Source organism: Macrotis lagotis, chromosome 1 (assembly GCF_037893015.1).
Source record: "Macrotis lagotis isolate mMagLag1 chromosome 1, bilby.v1.9.chrom.fasta, whole genome shotgun sequence".
In the NCBI taxonomy this organism is placed as follows: Eukaryota; Metazoa; Chordata; class Mammalia; order Peramelemorphia; family Peramelidae; genus Macrotis; species Macrotis lagotis.
The window spans coordinates 55081622-55094418 of NC_133658.1; the positions used below are offsets into that span (position 1 = coordinate 55081622).

Below are 12797 nucleotides of genomic sequence, written 5' to 3' on the forward strand. Positions count from 1 at the left end.
AAAAGATCGCTGATTACCTAGGGGAGCAAAGACTCAGTGGAATGCTGAGGGCTTGGAAGTCTATTACAAGGGACTAAGAAATCAGTGGATAGAGAAGAGATGGAAGCTGGAGGAGTGGATGGTTTTTTCTAGCAAATTGACTATGAAAGGGAGGAGAGAAATTAGGAAATAGTTGAGGTGATGGCAAGGTCAAATGAGAGGTTTTTTTAAGTATATGGAAAATTTGGGTATGATTTGGATAGGCAGAAAAGAAGGAGTCCTTACATAAGAAGAGATCACAGATAAGAGAAACACACACAGATCAAAGGGACAAACTCTTAGAAGAAATGAAAAGGAAAGAAATGGGATCAAGTGCAAAAGTAGAGGGGTTATCTTAGCAAAGAAAAAGGTGACTTCTTTCTCAGAAACTGAAGTAAAGGAGGAAAGAATGAGGAAAGATGTTTGTGGAATAAGAGAGAAGAGAAAGTTAAAGGCAGGTAGCCTCTATTTTCTCAGTTAAATCAGGAAGACAAGTTATTCTTTCCTAAAATATAATACCCTAGAACGGAACATAATACTGCTGATATTATCTGATTAGACCTAAGTATAGAGATCCTATAAAATTCTCAGTCCCTTTTTTCACACTGTTGATTTATATTAAGGTTGAAGTCTACTAAAAAAACTCCAATTGATTTTCAAACATCTATCTAGCTATTCTTGTTCTTGTGAAGTTGACTTTTTAATCCAAGTATAAGACTTTATGTTTATCCCTATTGAATTCTATCATATGAACAACAGCCTGGAGAAGGGAGGACATAGTGACGTAGTTGTGTAGTGGTCAGGACAAGTCTGCTTGCAGTCCCACTTCTGAGGTCCTGGGTGGGTGACTAGACAGATCACTGAACTTCGCAGTGTCCCCAGGCAGTAGACAACAGATTGCAAAACAGTGGATCAGGAAGGGGCAATTTGCAAAATCTGAACACTGCCCCCCTGCCAAGGATGCAATCTCATCAGATTTATCCCAATGCATTCTCTTGTTAAGATCATTTTGGATCCTGAGTTTATCCTATACCATGCCATCTTTTTCTTCTAGTTGTGTGCAATCTGAAGATTTTATTAACAGGCTACCCATGTCTTTGGACTGACAGAGTTGTTTAATTTGCTCTATCAAGCAGATCTGAGGGGACGGAGAACTTTTTCCAAGTTGACATTGGCCCATTAATGACTGCTGTGATCTAGGACCCGGTCCATCCCCTTCTTTTTTCCATAGGAGGAAACTGAGGCTCAGGTGATTTCCTCTACAAAGTAGTCATCAGAATCCCAAATTCAGTGATAGCACAATACCACACTTGCCCATATCCAGCTCAATCTTAATACATTTCACTCTTTGCCCCCAGGGATCACAGCAAATTTTCGGTGTTCTTGGGCTTTGGTACGTACCCTTTGGTATGCCTTTGGTCACTCTAGGTCTTACAGAGAAGAAAAAAGTCACTTTGGTTCAACCAGTCACAGCCATATCCAAATTCTTGGAGTTCAGTTTTTCCAGCTGTTCTCTTGTACAACCTAAACGAGAAAGATATTCGAAGTGTTTATATCTGAATATGTTAGAGGGTTATTTTCAGCAAAACAGGAAGAAGCTACAAAAGAGGATGCTGACAGAATTTCCAAAGCATCCTAAGATGGGTCCTATGGGATTCTCCATTTCCTGCTTCCCTCAATGTCTCAGAGGAACACTAAGATAAGAGACAACTGGGGCTACTTGGAGTATAACAGAAGACATTGTTTCTTCAGTATAATTAAATATTTTCATATTATCTAACTTATAGAATCTTTAGGATAGATAGGGTCTCAAGAGTTCATTCAGTTCAGCTTTCTGCCTATAAACAAGAATGAACTCAAATCAATCAATGGAAAATTATAATTACCAACAAATAACAGCATTATAATCTAGTAAGTGGAAACAACTCAGGTCTTGAGTCAGTGTAGACCTGAATTCAAATTTTATTTTTAATATTTAATCATTATGAAATTTAATTTCCCAAAATTACGCAATGATTGAATATTAAAAATGAGAGTGTGATATTTGCAGTCAGAAATAAAAAAGAAAAACACAATGTGATCTTAACCTGCATTGAGACTGAGCTATGAAATCCAGAAGCAAATGAATGAATAAAAAAATATTAAATACTTAAAATTTTTCAGGCAGTGTGCTAAGCACTGAGTATAGACCTATAAATAAATAAACAAACAAACAAACAAATAAATAGATAGATAAATGAATGAATGAATACATGAATAAATAGACAGACAGACAGATAGATAGATAGATAAATGAGATAGTTCCTACCCTCAAGGAGCTTATATTCCAATAGAAGAAAAGTCAACTCATATATGGAGTGGTGTAGTCTAGGAAGTCAGAGATATAATAAGTGGAATCAGTCAGCAACTGATTGGTGCGTCCTTTCCAGTAACAATCATGATAATGTTGATTTAATTAATATTCCTAAGGGCAGCATGGGAGGTAGACAATCAACAGCATGTAGAATCACTGCACTTAGATATAGTGAATTTTCATTAAGAGGGAGCACAGTTTCCCAAGGAGAGAGTTAGAGTTAGGACTGGAGGTGAAGGCAGAAGATTAAAATATAGCAGGAAGATATCCAGAAAGGGAAGAGGAGGGTGGGGAGAGAGGGGAAAGGGTTAATCGGGGCTGGGGGGGGGGGGGGAGAGAAAGGTAGAGAAAAGAGAAAGGAAGGAATAAAGGAAAGGGGAGAGAGGAAGAGGAAGGGAGGTAAAAGTAAAAGGAAGAAGATCCCTAAAAAGGCATAGGAGAGGAAGAGGAGAGAAAGGAAAGAGAGGGGAAACTGGGAGAGAGAAGGGAAGTTGTGGAGTTGAACTTGCTCTACTGGATTTTTCAAACTTCTGTCCACTTGGCTTGTGTCACTAGGTCTCATTTTCCTCATGTGTAAAATGAAGGCACTGGACTCTAAGATTTGTACTAGTTCCAACTCCTATAAGACTTAATAAGCCTAACCAAAAAAAAAGTATTAGATGATCAGGAATAAAAGGTGGGGTCTATAAGATTGGAGGTTATCATTTACAGCTCTTCTTGCTCAGGAGCCTTCTGGATCATCCACAATTTTGATTCTTCAAAGGTTTCAGCTTTTCTTGCTGTGAAACAGTGATGGACCAATGAGCCTGGAGTCAGGAAGTTCTGAGTTCAACTCTGGCCTCTGATATTTACTGTGGGACCCTGGGCAAGTCATTGAACCTCAGTTTGCTTTGAGGTGGCTCAGTGGATATTGGACTTGTGAGTTCAAATCCTACCTCTCAGATACTTTATTAGCTTTGCAACTCTTGGTAAATCAATTAACCTCTCAACCTCAATTTTCTCATCTTTAAAATGGGAATAATACAAATGGCAGTTACCTCCCAGGGTTGTCATGAGAATTAAATGAGATAACATATGTAATTTGCAAACCTTAAAATATTAAGTAGTTTTGCATGACTACACATTTTTAATCTATATCAAATAACAATGAGGGGGTGTGGGTTGGAAGAAGGGAGAGAATTTGGAACTCAAAGGTTAAAAATGAATATAAAAACTTGTTTTTACAAGTACTAGGGGAAAATAAAATAAAATGCAGTTGTTTGTTTTTAATGAAAAAATTATCATAAAAATGATACTTAATTGACATGTCCTTTCCAGAATATAAAAAGGTCACACCTGAAATCATAGACAGTCAAAAAAAATTTCCACCTTACCTTGGGACCTACACGGTCTACAGATCTGCATGAGTCAATAACCATGAAGCCACAAATTCTTGATTTGCTCCATGCTTTGCTGTTCCTTGGCCTGGTCCAGGGATTCTGTCATGGTTCAGGAATTCCCTCACCATGCTGGCTGGCATCTACTCATGCTGGGGTTTGGAGGCACCATTACTCTCCATTTACTGCTTACTTGGGCATCTTACCATGACAGAAGTCAGCTGCCATCTCCTTCCTGCCACTATCCCTCCTGCCATGAGAAATGCTCCTTTGGAATGAATTCACCGAGGCCGATGTTGTCTCAGGGCCGGCTTTGTTGCTAGTGTCTTATAAAACTGTTGCCTGCAACACAAAAAGATAACTTAAAATGTTTTCAAGATCTCCCAAATTGGGGCAGCTAGATGAGGCAGTGGAGAGAGCACTGGCCCTGGAGTCAGGAGGACCTGAGTTCAAATCTGGATTTAGACACTTAAGACTTATTTATAGCTGTGTGATCTTGGGCAAGTCATTTAATCATCATCTCCCAAATCACTGTTCACAATATTTCCTCTCTGGGCTCCAGTCCTGATTCTCCAGACTTCTTTTTTCCACCATGAATCCAGAAACCTCTTCTTTGGATGACTCAGTTGCTTTGGGACTTCTATCGGAAGACTACCAATGCCAGTCAAATCCATTCCTTCATTACTCTTACAATTTCTCTTCTCCTCGACCCTGCTTTTCTACTTCCTTCTATATATTGTTATTTCCCATTACCAAGACTGGACGGGCAGCTCTCATTTAAATGCAATTCAATTGTCTGTCATGCCATCACTTCTCTGATGCAATGATCCTCTTCAAGAATGGACAAACAACATTACCAATACTTAGCACAGTAATGAATCCTTACTGATTTGAAAAGGCCTTTTACCCTTAGCTGAGTTTGTATGACTGAAAACCATTCACCTCCTCCCGAGTATGGTTTTAAGTATAAACACTTGTTCTCCTCTTCCTTTGCCTTTACAAATCTTGTCATCCTCTTGTCCTCAACTAGGGTTATGCAAATTTCTCTTTGAGATTCTGGTCAAGAAGGCATTGGAAACACTGGATAAGGAAAGGGAAAGTTGGTGGTTGCTGCCAACATTCCTGACATTACTACAAAGGCCATTGTCACCATTGCATGCTGAAAGACCACCTGCTTGTATGTCACAGAGGGGCTATTATCCAGCCATTTCTCTTTTCCCATTTGAATCATTAGGTTGAAATATTTTGAGTGATCAGGATCCCACTGAAAATGTACTTCACTGTTTCGAGATTAGGTTTATGTCATCTCCAGACAGAATCATCCAGATTAAATTTATCCTCTAGAAAGAATCCTTCTTTCAGTTGGATTTTTGGGAACTTCCACAATGACAGAGGCAAACACCTTTGGTGAGCCTATGTTATCATGATTTATGTCTCCCTTGATGTGCAGAAGGATGGGGGGCTAGGGACTGGACTTGTGTTTTCATGTTTATTGGGAACTCCTGAGAAGCAACTCTTAAGAGTTCTAGAGAATTTCCTGGAGCATTAGGAGGGTACAGGAGCTAGGAAACCACAGCTAGTGTGTGTTCAAGGTTAGAACTCCTATGCAGAAACATTAAACAAATTATTGCCATGGTTGCGTCTATCACTGAATCATCTTTGACATGTGCATGGGAGACAGCTTGTAAGCAGAAGAGCTTTTCAAACACCTAAGTGAAGTGGTGGATAATGGGCTGGATTTAGGAAGATCTGAGTTCAAATCTATCCTCAGATACTGACTCTCCTGGGCAAGTCACTTCACCCTTTTGCCTCAGTTTCCTCATCTGGAGAAGGAAATGGCAAATCACTCCAGTATCTTTGCCCAAAAAATCCCAAATAGGGTCATGAAGAGTCAGACACAAATGAAACAATTGAACAACAGCAATAAAGTAATACTTTAATTATTAATTAAAGTATATCATTTTTCTCTACCAAACCAAAAAGAAAATTCTTAAAATATGCATTGCTATTGTTCTGTGCTTCTTTTTTGTCTTGTTCCTTAGGATGTAGTACAGAAGAGGGAAAGTATTGTTTTATTATATATTGGTTTTATTTTTTAAAAACACCTGTCCTCCAGTTTATGAATGCTATATAGTATCAAGCTCATTGAAAGTCAAATAAATGTATGATCCTCACCACAATATGGTAATTCTGTGTTCTGCTATATGGAAATAGGCTCCTGAATTTTATTTTCCAGCTCTCTGTAGAAGTCAGTGAATCTCAGTAGACCTTGAAACCAGCCCATAAATGGAGATTTTTGAAAACGTGCTTCCTCAAAGTGTGTTGAGATCTTTGGATGAGAACTACAATATACAGCTTGCTGTTTTCAGCTCCGTCTCAAAATGCCTTCCAAACGTGGCAGAATTCAGTGTTGCTGCACATAAAAGGTTGTGCTTCTCCGAGCGCAGAGCTCTGCCTCTGGTCTGTTTATCATATTTTATTCGGCTTTAAAGCTACAGTGTCGCTTAAAATCATGATGGTAGCGATGATGATTTCAATCAATATTTATCAAGGACTATTTCAACCACAGGGTGAACAGGACGTCAGTGCCATGGAATGAGGTGAGCTCATTTGGAGGCTCATGGCAATGGGATGCTGTTGGATATGATGTGGTGTTGTATATGATATGGTGCCACTGTTACCTAATTCATCACAGTGAGGGGGGTCTTCCCAGCAGAGTGGCTGGAGGGTGGATGCTGGGATTCAGGAAGACCTGAAAGTCAACTCATATCTAACCCTCACTATTGGGACAGCTAGGTGGCTCAGTGGAGAGAGGAAGACTCATCTCCCCTAGTTCAAATCCGGCCTCGGACAATAGCTGTGTGACCCTGGACAAGTCACTTCACTCTGCTTGCCTCTGTTTCCTCATCTGTCAAATAAGCTAGAGAAGGGAATGACAGACTTCTCCAGGATCTTTACCAAGAAAACCTCTCACAGGGCCAGGACATGACCAAACAACAACCCTTACTGTCTATCTGATCAAGTCTCTAAACTTCAGTCTCATTTGCTTATCTTCAAAATAGGTTCCATTTCAGCTTTCACCCCTATTTCATAGGGTTATTAGGTAGAGGTACACCTAATATTTTTAGGTGTGTACATAAAGCGTTTTTAAAATGGCAGCTATTATTTTTCTTATTCACAGAAAGGCAATGGATTTCTATCTACTAGATTTTGATCCCAGATCTGTTTCCTACTATTAATTAGCTGTGAGATCTGGAGGCAAGTCATTTCAGAAACCCAGGCCCCTAAAATAATTATAATAGCTACTATTTATATACTATTTTTAAGATTTGCAAAGTTCCTTCAATAAATTGTCTCATTTGGTCCTCCTCCCAAACCAGATGTTGCTGTTCAGTCATATCTGATTCTTCATGACCCCGTTTGGGGTTTTCTTGGCAGAGACACTGACTTCCAGATTTTCCATGTTACAGATTAGGAAACTGAGGCAAAAAGGGGTGAAGTGACTTGCCCAGGGTCATATGGCTAGCCAAGATCTTGAGGCCACATGTGAACTGGACCTTAGATTCCAGGATTGGCATTCTATCCACTGTACCAGCTAGCTGCTCACAGCCCTGATTGTTGGGAGGCAGTGTTCTCCCCATTATACAGATGAGGAATCTAAGGCAGACAGTGGCCAAGTAACTAGTTCAGAGGCACACACAGCTAGTCAGTGTATGAGGATGGGTTGTATTCAGATTGTCTTTCATGTTCAACACCATTTAGTTTTATTATAACATTGGTAAAGCTTAGTTATGTATAAAGCTGATACCAAGATGAAGGTCCACTTTGAAGATCCTGTGATACATTTATGTAGTATATTGAGTTTTGTAAGGTATTTTTAATTCATACATTGTTTTAATCTTCACAGTCCTATGCAGTAGGGGCAGCTAGGGGTACAGTGGATAGATACTAGCCTTGGAGTCAGGAGGACCTGAGTTCAAATCTAGCCTCAGGCACTTAATTACCTAGCTGTGTGGCCTTGGGCAAGCCACTTAACCCCATTGCCTTGCAAAACAAACAAACAAACAAACAAAAAATAACAATCCTTCTAGGTTATAGATGAAGAAACATAGACTCAGGAAGTTTCAATGTTTTGCTTTGGTCAGCTATTAAATGGTCAGACCTGGGATTCAAACAGTCTTTCCTTAATCCATGCCCAGGATTTCCATTTTACCACACTACTTCTCCCTCCTTCAAACCCAGAGAAGAAATTGGCTTCTATTTTTCAAATGGCACTAGACAAATTCATAAATTTGCATACATTCTTTATTTTCATCACTAGATGGGATGTTTCCTGAGGTCCTTTTGAGCATCTAGCATATGGTTAAACATAGCAGCCATTTAGTAAAGGTTTCTAAGGTACAGCTTTAAAATATTATGGAGACATGCTACTTAGTTCTCCCAATCTGATATGAGTTCTCCAACTTTCACAACTCTATTAGCAGGAAGGGGAATATTTAGAATCAGATAAAGAAACTTAAGCTTGTCTCCATACCATGTTTGAAAGACTTGAGAACCCTGATCAATGAAATGACCAATGGTAATGCCAGAAGATTGAGGTGGCAAAGAGGATCTGGACTCAAGAACAAAACAGCAAAATTTATTGTTTGCTATATTTGTTTAAAGAGCCTCCTCCCCCACTTTTATCCACAAAAGAGTTCTCATCCCATTTGCCACAGTGAGTTTTACCCCTTTCTTATGTGACTATCCAGGACCCAGGAGATCTCTCTCTCCCTTTCCTGCATGTAGGTTGTGGTAAGGGGTTGGGGGGGGAGGCAGTCACCTGCTCAGACATTGCCGCTGACTTTGTAAAATAGGTGAGTACTGCAAAAAAAGTAGACAAAGCCCATAGACTGAGGCCTGACAGTGCAAAAACATAATGCTGTGCTACTGTAAGAAATGACAAAATTGGAGAAGACTAGAAAAACGAACTGATGCAGAGTAAAGCCGGTAGAGGCAAGAAAACTCTACCCACAATGACTACAATGGTCACAGTCTCAGCCAGCATGCTGAGGTTTGCAAAGCACTTTACAAATAGGATCTCGTTTTATTCTTATCAGAAACCCAGGAGGTAGGCGCTGTTATCATACCCATTTCATAGATGAAGAAACTGAAAAAAGATCTGCCTTAGAGTGACTTGCCCAGGGTCATAGTGTTTGAGGCAAGGTTTCAAACTCAGGGGCCCCAGACCCTGGGTACTGGACCTTATCCACTGGACTTACCCACTGAGCCAAATTAGCTGCTTCTACAACAAAGTAAATGGGAAAAACAATCACACACACATGCACACACAGTGAATGATACGAAATGACAAAGAACAGGGTTGCATGAGGCCCCTAGGCCTAGAGAAAGCATTCCTTCCTCACTTTCCCCTCTTAGAACCCCTCTATTTCTGCAGAGCTGAGGTTGGCTGCCATCCTTCATATGACTTCTTTCCTCACTGCCCAGCTGTTAATGCTTCCTCATATCCCCTAAAAAAATTATCTTATACTTTTTTCATATATTAACATAATATACAAAGTTTTAAATTAGCATATACTTCATGTATACAATGTATATGCACTTTATATATGAATATTTTATATTGCCTTATATTTAATATCATAATATATTTATATATGATATTAACATTTTGTATTACCTTAAACTTAAATCATATCTAACATGACTTTATAGTTAATATGTATTCTAATTTAAAATCACCTTATATTTACTTTATAAGTATACAATCTAAAACATGTTTCCCCAGATAGAACATAAGCTCTTTGAGAGCAGAGATTTTCAGTTTTGTCTTTCTTCATAGTACTTAGCAGAGAATCTTAAACAGAATGTATTTCATAAATGCTTTTTTGACTGATTGGCAACACTCTCATCATAGAATTCCATGGGATCTGATGCATTCAGCCAATCCAATTCATTCATTTTTAACATTCATTTTTGTAAGATTTTGTTCCAAATTTGTTCCCCTTCTTCCCTCCTTCCCTTCCCTCTCCAAGACAGCAGTCTAATATAGGGTCCACATAATTCCATACAACTTGTTGATTTTAAAAGTGAAGGAATGAAGATCTGAAGAGAAATCCTACAGGAATTTGCATCTCCTGACCTACAGGTACAATACTTTTCTCACTATCCTATAGTTGTTAACACTGTGCTTGGGTTGAGTATCTTCTCTCTCTAGACTCAGGCAAAATTTCTTTCTAGTGTACCATTTCCCTAAGCCTTAGCAAAATAGCCTAGGGCTAGCTTTCTGGTTTTTAAGGAGCCTGGTAGGGGATCTGATTAACTAATCCACTGGGTGAGTTGATGGGTGATAATGGCTTAATTTGTGAATTAGAATCAGTTTTTTAAAGTGAGAAGGGATTTAGAAATCAGCTTTTGTGGGGTTATTCAGTGAGTAGGTGGCCAAACCAAAATGAACATTCTCATATGAACATTCTTTCCACTGTACCTCTTAAGATAACTTTTCTGTTATCTTTTGTTTTCATGTCAAATTTTTTCTATGTACATAATGTGTGAGTATATATATATATATGTATAATATATATATATATATATATATATATATATGATTTTCCGATTGAACCTCTCGGCATTTTAAAAGGAGACATGCCTTCAACCAAAACTGTTGGATTTCAGTACTGATGGTTGACGCAGTAGGGATATTATTTTTGAATATATGGAATTCTGGGCAAAGCCATGGGCAAAGATGCCCACTGATTCATTACAATGAAATGTAGAGTTCCTCCCCCCCTCAGTTTATGAGAACTGGAAGTTTAGTTATCTTCTAGTCAAGAACCTTTTTATTAAATCCCTCTACTACATCTCTGACAAGTCTGTACTTGAAAACTTCTGAGAAGGCACTGACTCCCTTGGGTTTGCCATCCTAGCCCCCTCCAATTCATCCCCCATAGAGCTACCAAAGTGTCTGACCACATCCTTTTTGTACTCCATAAATTCCAATGGCGCTGTTACCTGCAGGATCAAAAAGAAATTTATCCTGTCTGGTATTGAAAGCCCTGCTCAACCTGGACTCAGCCTACATTTGCAGCCTTAATAGAGCTTACTCTCCTTCCTACACATCACAGTCCAGACAAAACTGGTCTGCTTATCAGTCCCCAAGTGGTGCTCCCTCTCCTGCCTCCATACCAGGAATGCTCCCCTGGCTGGCCTTTTAGAATCCCTAGCTTCTTTAAAATTTCAGCTGCCGGAGCCTCCATCAGAGATTTATCTGTATTGTTTTGTTGCTTAGACCTTTTTCAGCTTGCTTTGTTGTGACCCCATTTGGGGTTTTCTTGGCAAAGATATTGAATGGTTTGACATTTCCTTCTCTAAGTTATTTTAAATTTTAATTTTTAGTTTATGAAATAGCCTTTTCCATAACATAGTATAATAAAAATATGATTATACATGAAACTGAAAATCTATACGGTATATCTATTTATTTTAAAAATAGTTATCATATAAATCTTCCCCCCTACCCCTGCCCTAGAGATGGTTACCATTAGAAATATGGATATGTGTAAAATAATTCTATACATATTTCTATTTATCAGCTTTTTCTCTAGATGGTATAATAGTCAAAATGACTTATTCACCCAAAGTTATTCTTAAAATGACATTGCTGTCACTGTGTAGTATTCTCTTATTTGTGCATGTCTGTCCATATTTTCCTAATATCACTGAGCTCATCATTTCTTGTGGTACAGTAGTTTTCTATCACAATCATATACCAGCTCATTTTACAGATAAGGAAACTGAGGCAAAGAGGGTTAACTGACCTGCTGAGAGTCACACATTAAGAGTCTGAAGCTGGATTTGAACTCAGATCTTCCTGATTCCAGGTCTGATGTCTAGCTGCCCCTTATCTATATATGTCCATGCTGGCACCTCTAACAAACTTGTAAGCATCTCAAGGGCAGTGACCGAATGTTTTACTTTTTTCTTTTTTGTCCTCAATACCTAGCCCAGGACTTGGCACAAAGATGTTTAGTCAATGGAATACATACACACACACATATACACATAGTGGTAGCATAGTATCTAGCAGTTCACAAACATTTATTGAGTATCTTCTATGTATGCTAGGAATTCAGAGAGAGGTAAAAAAACCAGTCCCTGCCCTCAAGGAACTTACAATCTATGGGGGAGAAAGCAAGTACATGTAAAGGTTGCAGGCTCCCAAGAGCACTGATTTAGAAATAGAAGAGATCTTAGAAGTCACTGAATCCATTTCCCTCACCTTATAAATGAAATTACTTGTTTAGTAAATGATAAAGGGGGATTGAACCAAGTCTTCCAAGTAATGGCATCCAACATACAGAGAGAGAGAGAGAGAGAGAGAGAGAGAGAGAGAGAGAGAGAGAGAGAGAGAGAGAGAGAAACTCATCACTATGGGGATCAGCAAAGGTTTCCCACAAGTGGTCCTTTGGATGAATTTTGAAGTCTAAGGATGCTAAAGAATGGAGGAAAGGATGGAGGGAATTAGAATCCAGTACAAAGTCATGGAGACTGGAGATGATGTACGGTATTTTAAAAACATTTCTTCCAAAAGCCAGTTTGACTGTAGCATATATGAAGAGGAATTATATGTAATATATTCAATAAATGTCCAATAAGTCCAGAAATATAAGGTAGAGTCAGGTGCTAAAGGACTTTTAATGTCAATCAGGATTTATATTTGATCCTATAGGTCAGAGCTATAGGTTCAACTTTACTTTTAAAAGTTTTTATTGAAACAATAGACAATATGTTTTGATTTGCCATTTTAATGAGAGCTCTGCAGTAACTCGGCTTCATTTACTAAAGCATTTAGTAAACGCACAGGTAGGCTGCATAAAATTGCCCTGTAGGCCAGCCACATGCCCCGGCATCACTGGAATTTAGTAAGAGAATGGCATGGTCAGACTTGCCCATAAGGAAAATAATTTTGAATTTGATTATGTCATGTGGAGGATGCACTGGAATGGAGAGACCCATCAAGCAGGAAGATCAATGAATATCCTATTCCAAGA

The 12797-nt window shown here is 38.8% G+C and overlaps 1 long non-coding RNA gene across 3 annotated transcripts in view; it reads right to left on the reverse strand.

The window, feature by feature from the left end:
• Positions 1 to 1114: 1114 nt before the first annotated feature.
• Positions 1115 to 12797, reverse strand: part of LOC141498474 (uncharacterized) — a 97622-nt gene continuing 85939 nt past the window's right edge. For 2 of the 3 annotated variants that reach the window (XR_012471653.1, XR_012471652.1), the window contains 2 exons: positions 3954 to 4089; positions 1115 to 1542 (listed from right to left, as the gene is read on the reverse strand). This is a non-coding gene — a long non-coding RNA (uncharacterized LOC141498474). Of the gene's footprint in view, positions 1543 to 2326; positions 2386 to 3953; positions 4090 to 12797 lie in introns of all 3 variants that reach the window. The other variant, XR_012471654.1, reaches the window with a different exon arrangement.